General features: G+C 35.0%; 1 pseudogene; it reads right to left on the minus strand.

Moving 5' to 3' along the window:
* Nucleotides 1-15280: 15280 nt before the first annotated feature.
* Nucleotides 15281-15950, minus strand: LOC138174703 (large ribosomal subunit protein eL19-like; annotated as a pseudogene).
* Between the last annotated feature and the right edge of the window lie 2734 nt (nucleotides 15951-18684).

The raw sequence follows: 18684 nt of genomic DNA on the forward strand, positions 1-18684 counted from the left end.
ATTTGGCTTAAGGAGGAAATAACATAGTACGCATTTGGGTATTTTACCCTATAGGAAAGTAGGGGGGAAGGAGATAAGAGGGGGGATGATAACAGGGAGTGCAGATTGGGGAGAGGGTAGTTAGAAGCAAACATTTTTGAATAGGGACATGGTCAAAGTAGAGAATAGAACAAGTGGGGGTGGGCAAGGATGGAGGGAAATATAGTTAATTTTTAACAACATATCTACTATGGAAATGTTTTGCATAACTACACATGTACAATCTATATTGAATTGTTTATCTTCCCAGTATGGCTGAGGAGGGAAGAAAGGATAGTATCTGGAAATCAAAGCTTTAAAGACAAATGTTAAAAAAAATTTTTTTTTTACATGCAACTGGGAATTAAGATATGCCATCAGTGAGTTATAGAAATTCACTTGCCCTACTAGAAAGGTAGAGGGCGTATGGGGAGGATATAAGAGAGAACAGATTGGGGGAAGGGGTACTCAATAAGGTTCTTATTTGGGGGTGGGGGTGGGGAAAGGCAGAGATAAAACTAACTCAAAATCTTGTGGAAATGAATGTTGAAAACTAAAAATAAACACATAAATAAATCAGAAAAAAAAGAAATAAAAAAGTAAGACAGTCCCTAATTTCAAGGAGCTTACATTCTACCAGGGGAAACAACACATGGAAGGTTTTTACTTCAAGTTAGATGGATAAGTCCCATAGTCCTTAGGATTCAGTGGTAGAGTAAACGTTAATATCTCTTCTTAATTGTCATTATAAAATACCTTTCTTTACAGGAAGCTTGGGTTCAGAGTCCTAGTCTGTCCTCATTAAAGTGTGAAGTAGGTGAATGGTCAAGGTGGTCAAGGTGATTTGACTAGACTGACTGACGTATGCTGCCTCAAGTCTCTCCCTCTGGGTGACTTTTTGCTTCATCTAGGTTAGTTTGCTTACCCTTTGGATGGTATTTGGTTGACAGTTGGTAGGGATGACTGATCTTTCTCCACAGTACTTTGCCTCTCTGGATGATGACTGTGAGGGTTGGGTTAGCTGGAAGTAAGAATGGTGATATGGGGCTCTTTATGCTTATACATCACCATTTATGATATTTTGTAACATGCTTATACTCATCATTCATTGTTCCATTAATCTTTGTTTCAGCCACAATTTTAATTTGTCAGAGATTATGGTGTTCCATTATTCACAGTTAGGCAAGATATGTGTGTGTGCATGTGTGCATATGTGTGAACAACTTCATTTTACTGAAAGTTATCCTCAGGTTCTCAAGTACAAGTCATCCCATGTTCCTGGTCAAATATGATTTTTATCTCTGTACATCTGCAAGATATTTTTTATATATCACGTGCTGTACTATGCAAGATATAAGTACAAATGATCAGATTCAATGGCATGCATCAGATTCTATAGGGTCTCATCAGTGAAATACACAATTTCTCAAGAACAAATACCCTAATGGTTAATTTTAAAAAACCCCAACACAGCAACATATATGCATACACAGACAAAATATATGCATGAAGAATACCTTTTGTTAAAGAACTTATATGCAATTGAATGGGAAAGTCAACTTAGGAAAACTCATGGATAGAGGAAAAGAACATACATATGTAAGCATGTACATACATTGTGTGTATACTCACGTATGCATGTACATTTATGATGTGTGTACATATATGCATTGTATACATGTACATACATATATACATCACATAGCAGCACATCAGTGAATAGACAAAAACATATTACATCCACATTTAATAATGATCTATTCTTTTCTCAGTTGTTTCACCAAGTCCATCTTTGCTATTTAACTTTTCTCTCTTCATAATTCCAAACTTCTATATTTTTCTTTGCATAGACTTTTCTGTATTTGTTGGCACAATGTACAGTCTTCCTGGAAGAACTGTCTGTTTGGGTATTCAATACTTGCTTTCTATGTAAATCTGCAAGGTATTCAAGGTGAGCCTGGCCCATAAGAGGACAGAATGGAAAACACCATAACTAGTCAGTCAGTCAATAAGCATCTATTGAGCATTTACAATATGACAGGTACCATGCTGAGTGCAGGGGATGCAAAGAAAAACAGAAATATACACAGAGACCCACATACATATAAAACTCAGTCCTTGTGCTCAGTGAGCATGTGTGCCATATAATTTGATAGACAATGTGTAAATACTTAGAAATAGGTAGGATATATACAATTTATGTTTCTATTAATAAAATAGTCACCATGAAAAAAATTGTAGAGAGACATTAGAATTGTAGCAATCTGCCTTTAATCCACCTCATTATCTATAAGTATTTAATCATAAGCTTGAAAATCTATTTAATATCAGGTATAATATAATACTTAAGCTCAGAGTTGTGAGATCAAGAGCAGACCCCCTTCCTGCATTTCAAATTAGCTCAGTGAGACTATTTTATGTGGATTTATTTAGAATGGGTAGCATCTAGAAAAACATAGATTTTTATAATCGAATAATTAAAAGCAATGATGCAGAAAAAAGTTAGTCTCGGATTCACCTATCTCTGTAGCTGATTACTTATGTTGGCAGTTTGGAGATATCCACCTACACAACATCAGAAAAGACTGAGCAAGAGGAAAGCTTTGGCAGAGAAGCTGCCTCTGAAAGCCCCATTGAACAGATGTAGATTTCCCTCAAAGACATAAGCAAACTGTATTTGACACAAGGAAAACCCATGTGACTAAATGTTTCTTTAGGAAAAAGAATAAAGCTACATATGGTTGCTAGTTTCCCAGGCAACTGTTGATCTCTAGGACTGACTCTTAAAATACAATAGCAGGTCTGAAGTTTAATAACTTGACATCCATAAAGCACTTTAAAGTTTCTAAAATTATTTGCCAGTACTTTTTAATTTGAGACTGAAAAGTCCATGAGATAGATAGACTAAAAATAACTGCTCATTTTACATATGGAGGACTGAGGTTCAGAGAAGTAACTTGTCCAAAAAGAATCAACTATGAAGTTTTAGTTGCAAAATTTGCACCCAACTCTTTCACCTCCAAATCTGCTACTCTTTTCTACTATATTACACTGCCTCTCATATAATTCTGTACAACTCAGGGTGTTGTTTTGCAGTCTTAAACAAGTTGATTTAGTTGGCAAGGGAGTATAATGTAGTCTGAAATATGGTATGCCAAGAATAATACCATGTTCTCTAAAGCATCTGAAGGTCTTAATGTTTGATAGCAGCCTAACTTTCTTTCTATTTTTCAACCAATTTGGATGTTGCCCTTGCAACACTGTAACTGTGCCTCCTGTATTCACATAAGTTGTCATTCTCCCTCATCAACCACTGTGCCTGAACACACATGCTTTTCATCTGCTGTCATTTTTTTTTCTCAAGGCCCAAGTTCAGAGCCATCTCTTGTATAAGCAACAATCAAACATAATTTATTAAGTGTCATTTATGTATAAGGCATACAAAGACAATATATACATACACTTGTGCAATAATTTCTTCATCAACAATTGAAAATTATTTTTCTTCCCTCAGATTTCTTAGAGAGTTTTAGATGAAATTCCCTTATGACCTTATCATATCCTGCCTTGCATAAGTATGCCTTAGTTGTGGCCATATTTAATCTAAATTTGTCTTGGTTCTCCTATCTGACTTCTTCATCTCCCTTGTCATATCCATCATGCATACCAGAGGTGTCAAATGTTTATAGCCCACAATACTCCCAAATGTAGCCTGAAACAGAAGATTGGGAAATATTTAACAAGATTAAAAAATGTAATAAAATTACATAATATTACTTTGTAAAACATATTACATATGTATGTATTAGTGACTCTCATTTCTGTTTGACTTGCCACCGCTGTTGTATACAATATTATCCAGTTTTGGGTATACCTAAGACTCTGTCTTTTTCTATTTTCCCTATATAATTTCTCACTTCATGATTCTACTAGCTTACATGGACATAAATATCATCTCTATGCAGATGATTCTCAAGTCTATACATCTTGTCTATCTCCTGAGTTCCAGTCCTATATAACTAACATTGGACATTTTATACTGAATGGGATCTCAAATTCAACATTTCTAAAGATCTCATTATCTTTCCACAGTTATCAACATCTTCTTTACTTCTCTTTTTATGAAAAGAAACATCGTTTCAGTTACCCATAGCTACCACCTTAGTGTTATCTTTGACTGGGCATTCTCACTCATCCTACCTATTCAGTCAGTTACAAAATTTTCCACATCACCATGTTACAGTAACAACCTCTGACACTAATTCTTAGTCAGCAAATTCAGAAACTATTTTCTTTTTTTTTTTTTTAAGCAATCGGGGTTAAGTAACTTGCTCAAGGTTACACGGCCAGGTGTTTCTGGGTGGGTGCTAAGTGTCTGAGCCTGCGATTCGATCTCCAGGTCATCCTGACACTGGAGCCAGTGCTCTTACTCTCTGTGCTACCTGGCCACCCCCAGAAACTATTTTCTTTAACTGCTGAAGAGTAACTTGAAATTTGAAGTGAATGTATATTTTTTAAACATTTGTTAACTTGTTCCTTTAGAACAAATTTTAACATTCATTTTTTTTTTCAAATTGAATACAAATTGCTTTATTAAATTTGTTTCTTAATTGAGGGCAGAGTTAGCATGTCAGAGTAACAGCAAGGACTTGCATAAACTCTCCCAAATTCCTCTCCAAGTAATGTTAAAATAACTCCTTAAAACAAATTTTGGAGTGGAAGAGCCAGGACTAGGTGTAACAATTTTCTAGCTCAAGATAATATAAAAGTTCCACACAAAATGTCTGTCTAATTAAAATAAGAGTGGAGTACAGCCAAGGAGTCTACTGAATCCAGAGTGCCAGAGATGGACTTCTGTACCTCTAAGCTGACAGGCAATAAGGGTGTTGGATAACTGGTCAGATAAAGCATTGCCCATACACAGCTCTTTGTCCCAGTCCCAGGGCAATGAGGAATATTAGAAGAAGAAGGGCCCATGATCTCAGTTGCAGGGCAGAGAATTATGCTTGTGGTTGCCCACAGATCAAAGGACAGGCCAGGAAAGCACTGATCACACCTCTCTTTAGATTATACCACCTTAGAAGAACTGGAAACTTACAGTCCTCCCCACCAAACTATCTCTGAAAATAGCAATACAAAAAACCTGGAGCTTTGAATAATGCCCCCTCCAATTTGGGAGCATAATCCTAGTTTAACATCAAGTTAAAAGCAAAGAAATAGGCTGAAAAAAATAAGTAAGCAACACAAAAAAACAACATGGCCCTAGAAAATTACTATGGTGACAGGGAAGATCAAAACACAAATTCAGGAGAAGGCAACATAGTCAAAATTGACACATCCAAAGCCTCAAAGAAAAATGTGAAATGATCTCAAGCCCTCAGACATAAATACTGGAAGAACTAAATGAGAAATTTAGAAATCAAATAACATACCAAAAAATATATTTTCTAGAGCTAGAAAAAATAATAATAACAAAATTCATCTGGAAGAACAAAAGGTCCAGAATATCAAGGGAATTAATAGAATGATGTAAAAGGAGGTGGCATAGCAGTACCAGATCTAAAGCTATATTATAAAGTCACAATCATCTAAACTATTTGGTACTGGCAAAAGAATAGAGTGGTAGATCAGTGGAATATGATTAGTACATAAGACATGGTAGTCAATGATTATAGTATTCTACTGTTTAATAAACCCAAAGACTCCAGGATCTTGCTGGGGCAATTTGAGAAGATCAGAAGAAAAATTCCAAGACAAGGTTTGGTCTCTGGGAAGAGTAAATACCTCTAGGCTATGGTCCACATTACCAACTAGCAGTAAGCCCTGGGGTTCATTGGTTTTAGAGGGTGCCTTGACTCCACCACAGTAACTTTAACCCCTAGAATAGTGAGGGAGTTGGGCATCTGAGCTGGAGAAGATCATATGAACCTCTGTTGACAAGGAAAGCTAGACATACATGGTGAGGAAAGAAACAGTGGGGCAATATGTCCCTGTCTGTGGGCACTTACAGGAGACTGGAGTTTTTACTTTGCTTCCAGGCTAGAGGGGAAAACCAAAGATCTGGGGCAAAAGGCACCATCCTCCATACCCCAGAACTAGAGATGATTACAAAAATTAAGCTATTACTACCAAAAAAAATTCATGGATAAAGGAGAAAAAAAATCAACCATAGAGAGTTATTATGGGAATGGAGAAGACTGAGGTTCATCTTTGGAGGAGGATATTGAAGCAAAGAGATCCTCTTCTACTCCAAAGAATTATGTTAAATAGTCTCTTGCCCAAAAAGAATTCAGAGAAGAACTTTTTAAAGGACTTTAAAAATCAAATGAGAGAGATAGAGGAAAAACCAAAAACTAAAAGTAAAATAAGAATAATCCAAGAAAACTGGGAAGATTTTGAAAAGTAAGTCAACCAATTAGAAAAGGAGATCCAGAATCCTAAGGAAGAAAATGACACCTTGGAAATTTGAATTGGACAAGACAAAACCAATGAAATTTATAAGAGATCAAGAAATAATTATACAAAATATGAGGAATGAAAAAATACAGGAGAAAATGAAACATCTTATAAGGAAAACAACTGATCTGGAGAACATATCAAGAAGAGAAAGCATAAGAATAATTGAACTGCCTGAAAGCTATGATTAAAAAAAAAAGAATCTTGCTGCAAAACTATAAGAAATAATTAAAGAAACTTGTCCTGAAGCATTAGAGCAAGGGGGGGAAGGGGCGGCCAGGTGGCTCGGAGAGTAAGAGCACCGGCTCCAGTGTCGGGACGACCTCCTGGGGTTCAAATCCGGGCTCAGATACTTAGCACCACACCTAGAAATAACTGGCCGTGTAACCTTGAGCAAGTTACTTAAGCTCGATTGCCTTAAAAAAAAAAAGAAGAAGAAGAAGAAGAAGAACAAGATGGGGGGAGTAAAATAGAAAAAAAAAAAAAAACATCAATCACCACTTGAAAGAGATCCTATGAAGAAAATTCATAGTAATATTATATTCAAATTCCAAACCCCCCACCTCAAGGATAAAATATGAAAAGTAACAAGAAAAAAAAAAAACATGATGGTGACGCTATTAGAATCACACAAGACCAGAGACACAAAAGGAATGAAGGTCTTGCAACACTATACATAAAACAGTAAAGTAACTGGGATTCTGGACAAAGATATACCTGGCAAAGTTAAGCATAATCCTGAATGAAAAAAAAAAAAATGAGGGGTGGCCAGGTTGCTCAGTGAGTAAGAGCGGGGGCCCCAGCGCGGGAGACCTGGGAGCGGTTCCAGCTTCAGATACTTGGCACCCACACAAAATAACTTGCTGTGTAACCTTGAGCAAGTTATTTAACCCCAATTGCCTTTTAAAAAATTAACATATGATCAACTGTCAGACTTTCAATACTTTGTTAAAAGAAAAAATGAAAACTCTGAACATAATAGAAGATTTGAAATACAAGAGCCAAGAGAAAAATATCTTATATACCAAAGACTGATTACAAGGATTCAAAAAAGACAGACTGTTTGCTTTTTTTATATATGAAAAAATGTAAAACATGTATAAAAGATTGTCATTAGTAATCGGATTGTTTGTAAGAAAGATTGGGGGTAGATCTGAGATATGGCTTTAAAAAATAAAATCATTTAGGAACAGCTAAAAAGAGTAATTATTTTATACAAATGAGGTTCAATAAGATGAATTAATACAGAGAAATTCAGTGGGGAGGAGGGCTGGTTATTCTGGTATCCTATTTTTATCACAAATGTGTTTAAGAGGGGACAATGCATATATATCTAGAAGATTATAAAAATCTTGTAAATTCAGAAGACATAAAATGGTAAGGAGATAGGGAAAGGGGAGAGGAAAAGGGAGGGATCTCTGGAGAGGAAGGAGACGGCATAGGTTAAAGGGGTGTATAGAAGGGTGTTTAGATCAGTGGGAATGGGAGGATAAGGGATGGATACTTGGAGGGGGTTAGGCTAAGTAAATAGAGAGCAACATAGCAGGTAGAAGTAAAGTAGAGGAGTCAGAAGGGATACGAAACAAGAGATAAGCACAAACAAAAACAAAGATGAGAAGTAAAATTTGTCGGGGAAAGTATATGTCTATATAAGTATGTATATATGAATATGTGTGTACACATTTATATAGAAATATATCTACGCTTAAATGTAGCCACTGGGCGGGGGGGGAGGGGGAGAGAAAAAACAAACAAAGAAAAAGTGCACAGGAGAGAACAAAAAATAACTTACCTGGAAGCAAAGAAAAAATAGACAGCTCTCAACACAATGTGTGGTATTTATCATACAGGGTTTCTTGAAATGAAAATGTATCACTATATATTTTGAATCTTCTCTTATGTTCTGTTATGCATGACATGCTTCTTTTTTTTCTTTGAATTTAAGTTGCAATATTTAAGTTTATGATATGTTTTTGTTTTCCTTTTCTCTATTCTGTATTTGTGTTCTGGTGTTTGAATCTAAAATATTTTTTTAACTGATGGGAAAACTGGGAAGTAGTATGGCAGAAATTAGACATATACAAACACTTCACACTCACCTATACTAAGTTTGAAATGGGTATATGATTTAGATATAAGGGATGATACCATAAGCAAATTGGGAAAGCACAAATAGTTTACCTCTCATCACTAAGGAGAAGAAAACAATTTATGGCCAATCAAGAGATTTAAAACATTCTGAAATGCAAAAATGAGTACTTTTGATTACATTAAATTAAGTTTTTTTCATGAACACAACCAAAGGCAATCAAAATTAGAAGGAAAGAAGAAATTTGGGGTACCATTTTTACAGCTGGTGTTCCTGATAAAGGCATCATTTCTCAAAAGTATAGAGAACTGAATCAAATTTAGAAGAATACAAGTCATTCCCCAATTAATAAATGCTCAACATATATAAATGGACAGTTTTTTTTAGGGGGAAATTAAAGCTATCTGTGGTCATATGAAAAAATGCTCTGAATCACTGTTGATTAGAGTAATGCAGATTAAATTGACTCTGATGTAATACCTCAAATCTTAGGATTGGCTAAGATGACAAAACAGAAAAATTATAGATATTGGGGAAGATGTGGGAAAATTGGAGCATTAATGCATTCTTATGAAGTTGTGACTGATCCAATCATTTTGGAGAGCCATTTGAAACTATGCCCAAAGAGCAACCAAACAGTGCATACCTTTTTTATCTAGTAACAACACTACTAGGTCTGTATCCCCAAAAGATCAAACAAATGGGAAAAAGACCCACGTGTACACAAATATTTATAGCGGCTCTTTTTGTGGTAGCAAAGAATTGGAAATTGAGGCAATGTCCATCATTTGATTAATGGTTGTAGTATGTGAATGTAATAGAATTCTATTGTTCTATAGCAAATGATGAGCAGGCAGATTTCCGAAAAAACAGGAAAGATTTACATGACCTGTAATTGAGTGAAGTGAACAGAAGCAGGAGAATGTTGTACACAGCTGCAGCAACACTATGTAATTATTAACTATGATAAACTTAACTCTCCTTAGCAATACAATGACCCAACACAATTCCTAAAGACTCATGACCACATCCAGAGAAAGAACTATGGAGTCTGAATGGAGATCGAAGCATACTATTTTCATGTGCATTTGTTTTGTTTTGTTGTTGCTGTTGTTTTTCTTTTTATGATTTTTCTTCACAACATGAGTAATGTGTATATATGTTTAACATGATTGTATGTGTATAAGTTTTATCAGTTTGCTTACTGTCTTGGGGAAGAGTGAGGGAAGGGAAGGAGAGAGAAAAATTTGGAACTCAAAATTTTACAAAAATAAATTTTGAAAACTATCTTTACATGTAATTGGAAAAATGCTATTGAGGAAAAAAACAAATAAGAGAGATAGGGGTAAAATTGGAAAAATAAATTAGAGTGATGCCTTAAAATCATGAAAAAAGAGTCAATAGCATGTCAAGGAGGCAAAAAATACTAGATAAACTGAAACCTTAAAAAACAAGATCAGCCAGATGGTAAAAAAGTAGTCAAAATCCACTGAAGAGAACTTCTTAAAAAGTAGAATTTCCCAAATGAAAAAATATGTATAAAAATTCACTGAAAAAATATTTAAAAAGAGAATCAAGCAAGTGGAAGGTAATGACTCTATGAGACATCAAGAACCAATAAAACAAAATCAAAAGAATGAAAAAAGAAAAGAAAATATGAATGATCTCATTGGAAAAACAATTACCTGGACAATAAATTGAGGAGAGGTAATTTAAGAATTATTGGACTACCTAAGAGCCATGTTTTTTTTTTTTTTTAAAGAGAGTAGACATGATCTTTTAAGAAATAATCTAGGAAAATTTCTCTGATATTCTAGAACCATTGAGTAAAATATAAATTGAAAGAATCCTCCAGTTATTTCCTGAAAGAAATCCCAAAATGAAAACTCCCAGGAATTTTATAATCAAATCTATAGCCTCCGGGTCTGGGAGAAAATATTGCAAACATCTAGACAGAAACAATTCAGATTTCATGGAGTCACAATCAGGGTAACACAAGACTTAGCAGCTTCTATATTAAAGCATGAGAGGTCTTGAAATGTGATATTATGGAAGGCAAAGGAACAAAAATTACAACCAAAAATCATCTTTTCCCCAAATTATGTATAAACCTTTGGGTGAAGAAAATTTATATTTAATGAAATAGAGAACTTTTAAGCATTCCTTATGAAAGGATCAGAGACGAATGGAAAAATTTGATTTTCAAATACAAGAAATTGTGTTGTATACAAGAAACACTCATAGAAGAGATGGAGTAAAACTAGAGATCTGCAGCAGAATCTATTATGCTGTATGTTATATGAAGTAAAAACAAATTAAGCAGGGGTGACAATCATGATCTCAGACAAAGCAAATACTAGATTACTATAGCCATTTATTACTGTGTGTTGTGTACCTTATATATTCCATTGATCTATCACTCTATAATCTATAACTTAGCAAGTACAAGATTGTTTTGATGATTACCATTTTGTAATGCAATTTGAGATCTGGTACTACTAGGTCACCTTTATTTTTTTCATTGATTCACTTCATATTCTTGACTTTTTGTTTTTCTAGATGAATTCTGTAATTGTTTGTAGTTCCATGAAATAATTTTGATAGTTTGATTGGTATGATACTGAATAAATATATTAATTTAGATAGAATTGTGATTCTTATTATTATTATTCTACCTACCCATCAACATTTAATATTTCTCTAATTGTTTAGATCTGACTTTATTTGCATAAAAAGTGTTTTGTAATTGTGTATATATTTGTTTTAGAAGAATTTTTTTTCAGGTATACTCCCAAGTATTTCATGTGGTCTACGGAAATATAGAATTTCTCTATCTCTTCCTGTTTTATTTTGTTGGTAAATATATAGAAATTCTGATGAGTTATTGTAGCAGCAAGCACCCCAAGCACGTCCTCAGGGTTTGCTGCCCATACAGGTTCTTGGATCTGCTTTGTTAAAGGAAAACAACTCAAAATGGGTTAACAAGCTTACTTTAATCAGTCAGACATATATCGTTTACCTTGTTCAGGGGAAAAAGGTCAGCACCCCAAACTTCAAAATATACAGACAGAATTATCAAGACATTAACAGATCAAGTAGACAGCTTTCCAAACTGTCCAACCATTACATCCATACCCAATCAACATCTGGGTTTCCACATCTGGGTTTTTCAAAGCCGGGGGACTCTCAACAAAGGCTTCCCAAAATTCAGATCAAATCACAGAACACTTCTCAAAGTGAGTCCCAAAACAAAGCTACACATCAGGGCTTATATAGCCTTCTCCTGGCTCAGAGAATGTAACAACCTTATTGACTCCCTGGCCAATCAAGAAGTATCTACTGAAAAACAAGCCTCCCACCCCCATGTTTCAGGTGCACTTTAGCCTAGGGGCAGGGAAGATCTTCCAAATTTGCATTCCCATTACAGTTATGTGGATTTATTTTATATGTTGCAACTTGCTAAATTTGTCAGTTATTTCAATTGTTTTTTTTTAGTTGATCCTCTAGTATTCTCTAAGTATATCACCTTATCATCTGCAAAGAGTGATAGTTTTGTTTCTTTATTGCCTATTTAAATTCTTTCAATTTCTTTTTTTACTCTTATTGCTATAGCTAGCATTTCTAGTATAAATATTGAATAATATTGGTGATGGTAGACATCCTTGTTTCATACCTAATCTTACTGTGAAGGCTTCTAGCTTATCCCCATTACAGAAAATGCTTGCTCATAATTTTCTATAGATACTACATATTATTTCAAGGAAAGTTCCATTTATTCCTATGCTTTTTAGCATTTTAATAGGAATGGATTTTACATTTTTTTCAAAAGCTTTGCTTCATCTCTTAATATAATGACATGATTTCTGCTGGTTTCATGCTTGATATGTCCAATTATGCTGATAGTTTTCCTAATATTGAACCATTCCTGCATTCCTAATATAAATCCCGTCTGGTCATGTTGTATAATCTTTGAGATGTATTACTATAATCTCCTGTCTAGTATTTTATTTGAATTTTTTACATTGATATTCATTAAGGAAATTGGTCTATAGATTTCTTTCTGTTTTTGCTCTTTAGGCTTCAAAACCATATTTGTGTCATAGAAGCACTTTGAAATGACTCCTTTTCTTATTTTTCCAAATAGTTTATATAATATTGGAATTAATTGTTATTTAAAGGTTTGGTAGAATTCACTTGTGAATTCATCTAGTCCTGGAGATTTTTTCTTAGGGAATTCATTGATGACTTATTCAATTTCTTTTTCTAAGATAGGGTTATTTAAGTATTTTTTTTCCTGTTTTATCAAATGGGGCGATTTGTATTTTTCCAAATGAAAATCTAGCAATATAAGTGAAATGGAGAAATATTTATAAAAATATAATTTGGCCATGACAAGTCTCACACTATAATACATCATTTCCCTTTCCTCTCTACTGTTCAGTCAAACTGTTCTTATTGTCTCTCAACACAAGACTCTGACATTGCTTCTGCATATTTACATTATCTAGCATCCCTGGAATGCACTCTCTCCACACCTTTATGTCATTTTTAAGGAATTCTTTTACTTCAAAATCCATATCAAACATCATCTAATCTAGAATATTATGGTTATTCTCTATTTTACACTAAGCCTTTCTGTCAGCTACAGCTTTTAGTGCTTTTATTCCCAATGACCATTTATTTCTTTTGTACATATAAATTGTTTATACATAAAAGATACCATTTAACTTTTGTTTTGGTATGCCCAGAATTTAATGCCTTGTGTATAACAAAAGTTTAATTAATTTTTTTTCTGAATTGAATGGTGTGGATTTCTATGACTTTATTTAGAATTTGAAGTATTAGAGCAATCAATTTTATTCAGTATAATTTCCGCTAACAGTGACAGAACAGCATGGTGTGGATGAGATTTAATCAAATAGTGAGTTTGGAGGATGTAACTCATTGGTTAAAATAATGCAATAGGAATTAAATGCACTACAATCTTTTCATAGGATTTTGAGCTAAAGAGATCTTTAAAGATGAATGCCTTTATAGTTCAATAGTCTGGTCATCTTTACAAGATGAGGACATGGAGACCTCTCAGAAAGATTAAGTGAGTTCCTATCATCAAGACCATTCAGGTCTTGAATCCAGTCACAGAGACTCCCAATACACCTTCTGGCTTTTACTGAGACTTGGCTCCCTCCAGATAACATAACTTCCTGTAATGGGAATGTAAATTTTTAAGATCTTCCCTGCCCCTAGGCTAAAGTGCACCTGGAGCCTGGGGTGGGAGGCTTGTTTTTCAGTAGATACTTGATTGGCCAGTGAGTCGATAAGGTTGTTACATTCTCTGAGCCAGGAGAAGGCTATATAAGACCTGATGTGTAGCTTTGTTTTGGGGGGCTCACTTTGAGAAGTGTTCTGTGATTTGATCATATGAGACTCTGGGAAGCCATTGGTTGTTGGGAGCCCCCTCCCCAGCTTTGAAAAACCCAGATGTTGATTTGATATGGATGTAATGGTTGGACAGTTTTGGAAAACTGTCTACTTGATCTGTTTCTCTGTCTTGATAATTCTGTCTGTATTCTGAAGTTCGGGGTGCTGACCTTTTTCCCCTGAACTAGGTAAACGATACATATTTGACTGATTAAAGTAAGTTTGTTAACCCATTTTGAGTTGCTTTCCTTTATCAAAGCAGATCCAAGAACCTCTATTGGCAGCCACCCTAGGGATGCTGGGGTGCTTGCCACTACACTTCCCCAAGCACCTTTCTCAGTACTGTTGTGCACTCACTCATAATCCCATATTCATTGCCCACTATGGAAGAGTTCAGATACCCCTTGCCAATTCCCACTGCCAAACTGAGCTTCTCCTATGTGATCACTCCTCAACCTCCTCTCCTTCTTTGAGGTTCAAACTATTCAAATTCATCATCTAATCTAGAATATTATGGTTATTGTCTATTGTTCCCTAGCACAAGCTTGTCCCTTCCTCAATGTTTTCAAAGGCTGGATCATCACATCTCTATCCTCCCATCTTTTGATCTCCTATTAGGAAACTTTCACATCTAGATATATATATATATAATTTTTAGTTTTTGACCTTCACTTCCATAGGATTTTGAGTTTTGACTTTTCTCCCCTATCCTCTTCTCCCCCCTCCCCAACTCATGTGCAATCTGAGATAGATTGTACTTATACATTAATATAAACATATTTACACATTAGTCAGGATGTAAAGAAGAATTAGAACTAATGGAAGGAACCACAAAAAATAATTTGCTTCCATCTCCTTTCAGACTCCAAAGTTCTTTCTCTAGATATGGATAGCATTTCCCATCATGAGTATTTTGGAGTTGTCTTAGAGCTTTGCATTATTGAGAAAAGCTAAGTCTGTCAAAGTCAGCCATCGCATAATGTGACTGTTACCATGTACAATATTATCCTGGTTGTGCTCTTTTCATTCAGCATTAGTACATATAAGTCTTTCTAGGTTTTGCTGAAGTCTACCTGCTTATCACTTCTTATGGCACAAAAGTATTCCATTGCATCCATATACTGCAACTTGTTCAGTCACTCCCCAATTGATAGACATCCCCTTAATTTCCAATTCTTTGCCTCCACAAAAAGAGCTGCTACAAATATTTTTTGTATATGTGGGTCTTTTTCCATTTTTACAATTTCTTTGGGATACAGACCTAGAAGTGGCATTGCTCGTTCAAAGAGTATGCAGTTTGCTTTTTTTGACAGTTGTCCATTTTTATTGCATATGCCAAATAGAAGGGTACTATGTACAGAGGAGATAGGGGAGGATCATTTTTTAGTCTCCTCCTCTTTGGACAAAGTCTTGATGATCTCCTCTTTCTTAGCCTGCAGACACTCTTCCCAATGCTTTCATGCTTTTTTAGACTTAGACTTTAGACCTACAGCCTGGTCAGACAAAAGCTTCTTCTGAGCCTTGTCTGCCTTTAGTTTATGAATGTGCTCCATCAGGATTCATTTGTTCTTGAACACATTTCACTTCACCTTCAAGGACAGGCTGTGGTACATATGACGGTCAATCTTTTTGGATTCATGATATCTTCAAAGCAGACAGTGAATAATCCTCATTCACCTCATCCAGGTCACCTTCTCAAGCATACGAGCATTGGCAGTACCCTTTCTCTTACCAATACCCATGTGCCTGCCCTTCCTTCGAGCCAGAGTATTTTTTTAGCATCTGGCATGAGAGTGCACAGTAATGGGCTTCCGGATGATAAGCCCATCTTTAATCAGCTTCAGGATCTGCTGGTGGGAATAGGCATTGGCAATTTCATTGGTCTCATTGGGGTCAAGCCATACCTTCTTTCCACATTGAAGGACACTAGAGGCAAGCCTCTTCTGAAGCCTGAGCATACTCATGGCTGCAGAAGAGTATGCACAATTTTATAACACTTTGGGTATAATTCTAAATTGTTTTCCAGAATGGATGGATCAGTTCACAACTCCACCAGCAATGTGTTAGTGTTCGAATTTTTGCACACTCCAACATTTATCATTTTCCTGTTTTGTCATGTTAGCCAAACTGATAGGTGTGATGTGGTACCTCAGAGTTGTTTGATTTTACATTTCTCTAATCAATAATGATTTAGAGTATTTTTATATGACTATAGGTATCTTTAATTTTCTCCTCCAAAGATTACTTGTTCATACTCTTTGACCATTTATTAATAGTGAATAACTTGTGTTCTTATAAATTTGACTCAGTTCTTTATGTATTTAAAAATGAGACCATTATCAGAGACACTGGTTGTAAAAATTATTTACCAGCTTTCTTTTTCCCTTCTAATATTGGTTGCATTTACTTTGTGTAAATTTTTTTCAATTTAATGGAATCAAAATCATCCATTTTGCATTCCATAATATTTTCTACCTCTTGTTTTGTCATAAATTCTTCTCTTCTGCATAGATCTGATGGTAAACTATTCCTTCCTCTTCTCATTTGCTTATAGTATAGGTCTTTATATCTAAATCATGTAGCAATTTTGATTTTATCTTGGTATAGAGTGTAAGATGTTGATCTCTTCCTTGTTTCTGCCATATTATTTTCCAGGTTCCTAGTAGTTGCTTTTTTTTTTTATTAAATCATGAGTTCTTAGCTCAGTAGCAGGAGTCTTTGGATTCATCAAATAGCAGATTACTATAGTCATTTACTGTTGTGCCTTGTCTTCCTAACCTGTTCCATTTATCTACCACTCTATTTCTTAGCCAGTACCAAGTAGTTTTGATGATTACTGTTTTAAAATACAAGTTAACAGATGATGCATGTAGTCCACTTCCCCTTGCATTTCTTTTCATTAATTCCCTTGATATACTGTACCTTTTATTTTTCCAGATGAATTGTTATTTTTTATCTCTATAAAATACTTTTTTGTAGTTTGATTGTATGGCACTGAATAAGTAAATTGATTTAGGTAGAATTGTCATTTTTTTTTTATATTAGCTAGGCCTACCCATGAACAACTTACATTTTATTTCCAGTTATTTAGATCTGACCTTATTTGTGTGAAAAGTGTTTTGTAATTTGGTTCATTAGTTCCTTGGTTTGTTTAGGCAGATAGATTCTCAAATATTTTGTAATGATCACAGTAACTTTAAATGGAATTTCTCTTTGTATCTTTTGCTCTTGGTCTTTGTTAGTAATGTATAGAAATGCTGATGATTTGTGTGGGTTTATTTTATATCCCTGATCTTATTAGAAATGCTTCTAGCTTATGCCCATTACATATAATGTTTGGTAATGGTTTTAGATAGATGCTACCTATCATTTAAAGGAAGTCTCCATTTATTCCTATACTCTCTGGTGTTTTTAATGGGAATGGGTGTTTAGAAATGCTTTTAAAAATGCCCCTATTTCCCAGTTCCTCAATCCAATTACTTTTCAAGACTTGCTCCTCCAACACTTAAGCTTCACACCAAGAAAGCAATACTTTTGATCTAGTCATCAACCACAAAAATTACATTTCTGCATCCATGAATTCCAGAATTTCTTTTTTTGATCATAACTTATTATTCTGAACATATCCTGTTGCCAAAAAACTCAGCAGGCATTGTATCCAAACAGATAAGTAGCAGAAACCTGGGCCTGTGAAGTGGCCAGGTCTAGAGTTCGGAAGACTCATGCTCCTGGGTTCAGCCTCAGACACTTACTTGCAGTGTGACCTTGGGCAAGTTATTTAACTCTGTTTACCTCAGTTTCCTCATTTGTAAAATGAGCTGGAGAAGGAAATGGCAAACCATCCTAGTATCTTTGCCAAGAAACCTCCAAAAGGCATCACAAAGGGTCCAACATAACTGATATAATTGAATAATGGCCACAGTAGACATTGAATTCCTCTTTGGCGATGATGGCCAAACCAACTCTGCTGCAAAGAGTGCAACTTCAGTGGGCTGGCCATGTAGCCTAAATTTCAAAAACATATTAACCTTAAAAACTATTTTATAGAGAACTCACTCAAGGCAAGCACTCACATAGTGATCAGAAGAAGTGGTAGAAGGACATTCTCAAGGTCTCTTTGAAGCACTTCAGTATTGATTGTAACACATGGTAGATACTGGTACAGGATCACCCAGAGTGGCATTTGCACATCAAAGATGGCACTGTGCTCTATGAGCAAAGCAGAATTTGAATAGCACCAAGGAAATGTGAGCTATGCTACTCCAGAGCTATCTGCATCCCAAATGTTCTGATAGAGTATGTTTGCCTGACTTGTGATTGATCCTTCTCAACTGTTATTGGACTGATCAGCTATAACTGAACACACTTCACTCTTACCCCAACATTGTGATGTCATTGGTTCCTGTCAAAAATGAAGCACAAACAACACCTTCATGATATTTTTCCCTCATTCTCCTTTTACCTATCATATATTGCAGTCTCACTCTCCTTTGTTCCATATCATTCTCTCAAAATCTTTTATTCTTTAAAATTCAGTTCTAGGTTGTCTTCTCTTCTCTCTTTACTCTTGATAACCTCATTAGATTCCAGCTGTTTAATTAAATGACTCTGTTCCAGCTGCCAGATCTTTTTATGCATCAACAATTTCTCTCTCACATTCACTTAGTATCACTAGTTGCCTGTTGTATATTTTAAACTGG

Source organism: Petaurus breviceps, unplaced genomic scaffold, assembly GCF_028583685.1.
Source record: "Petaurus breviceps papuanus isolate PSGF00001 unplaced genomic scaffold, PetGlider_PUasm1.0 76, whole genome shotgun sequence".
Taxonomy (NCBI): Eukaryota; Metazoa; Chordata; class Mammalia; order Diprotodontia; family Petauridae; genus Petaurus; species Petaurus breviceps.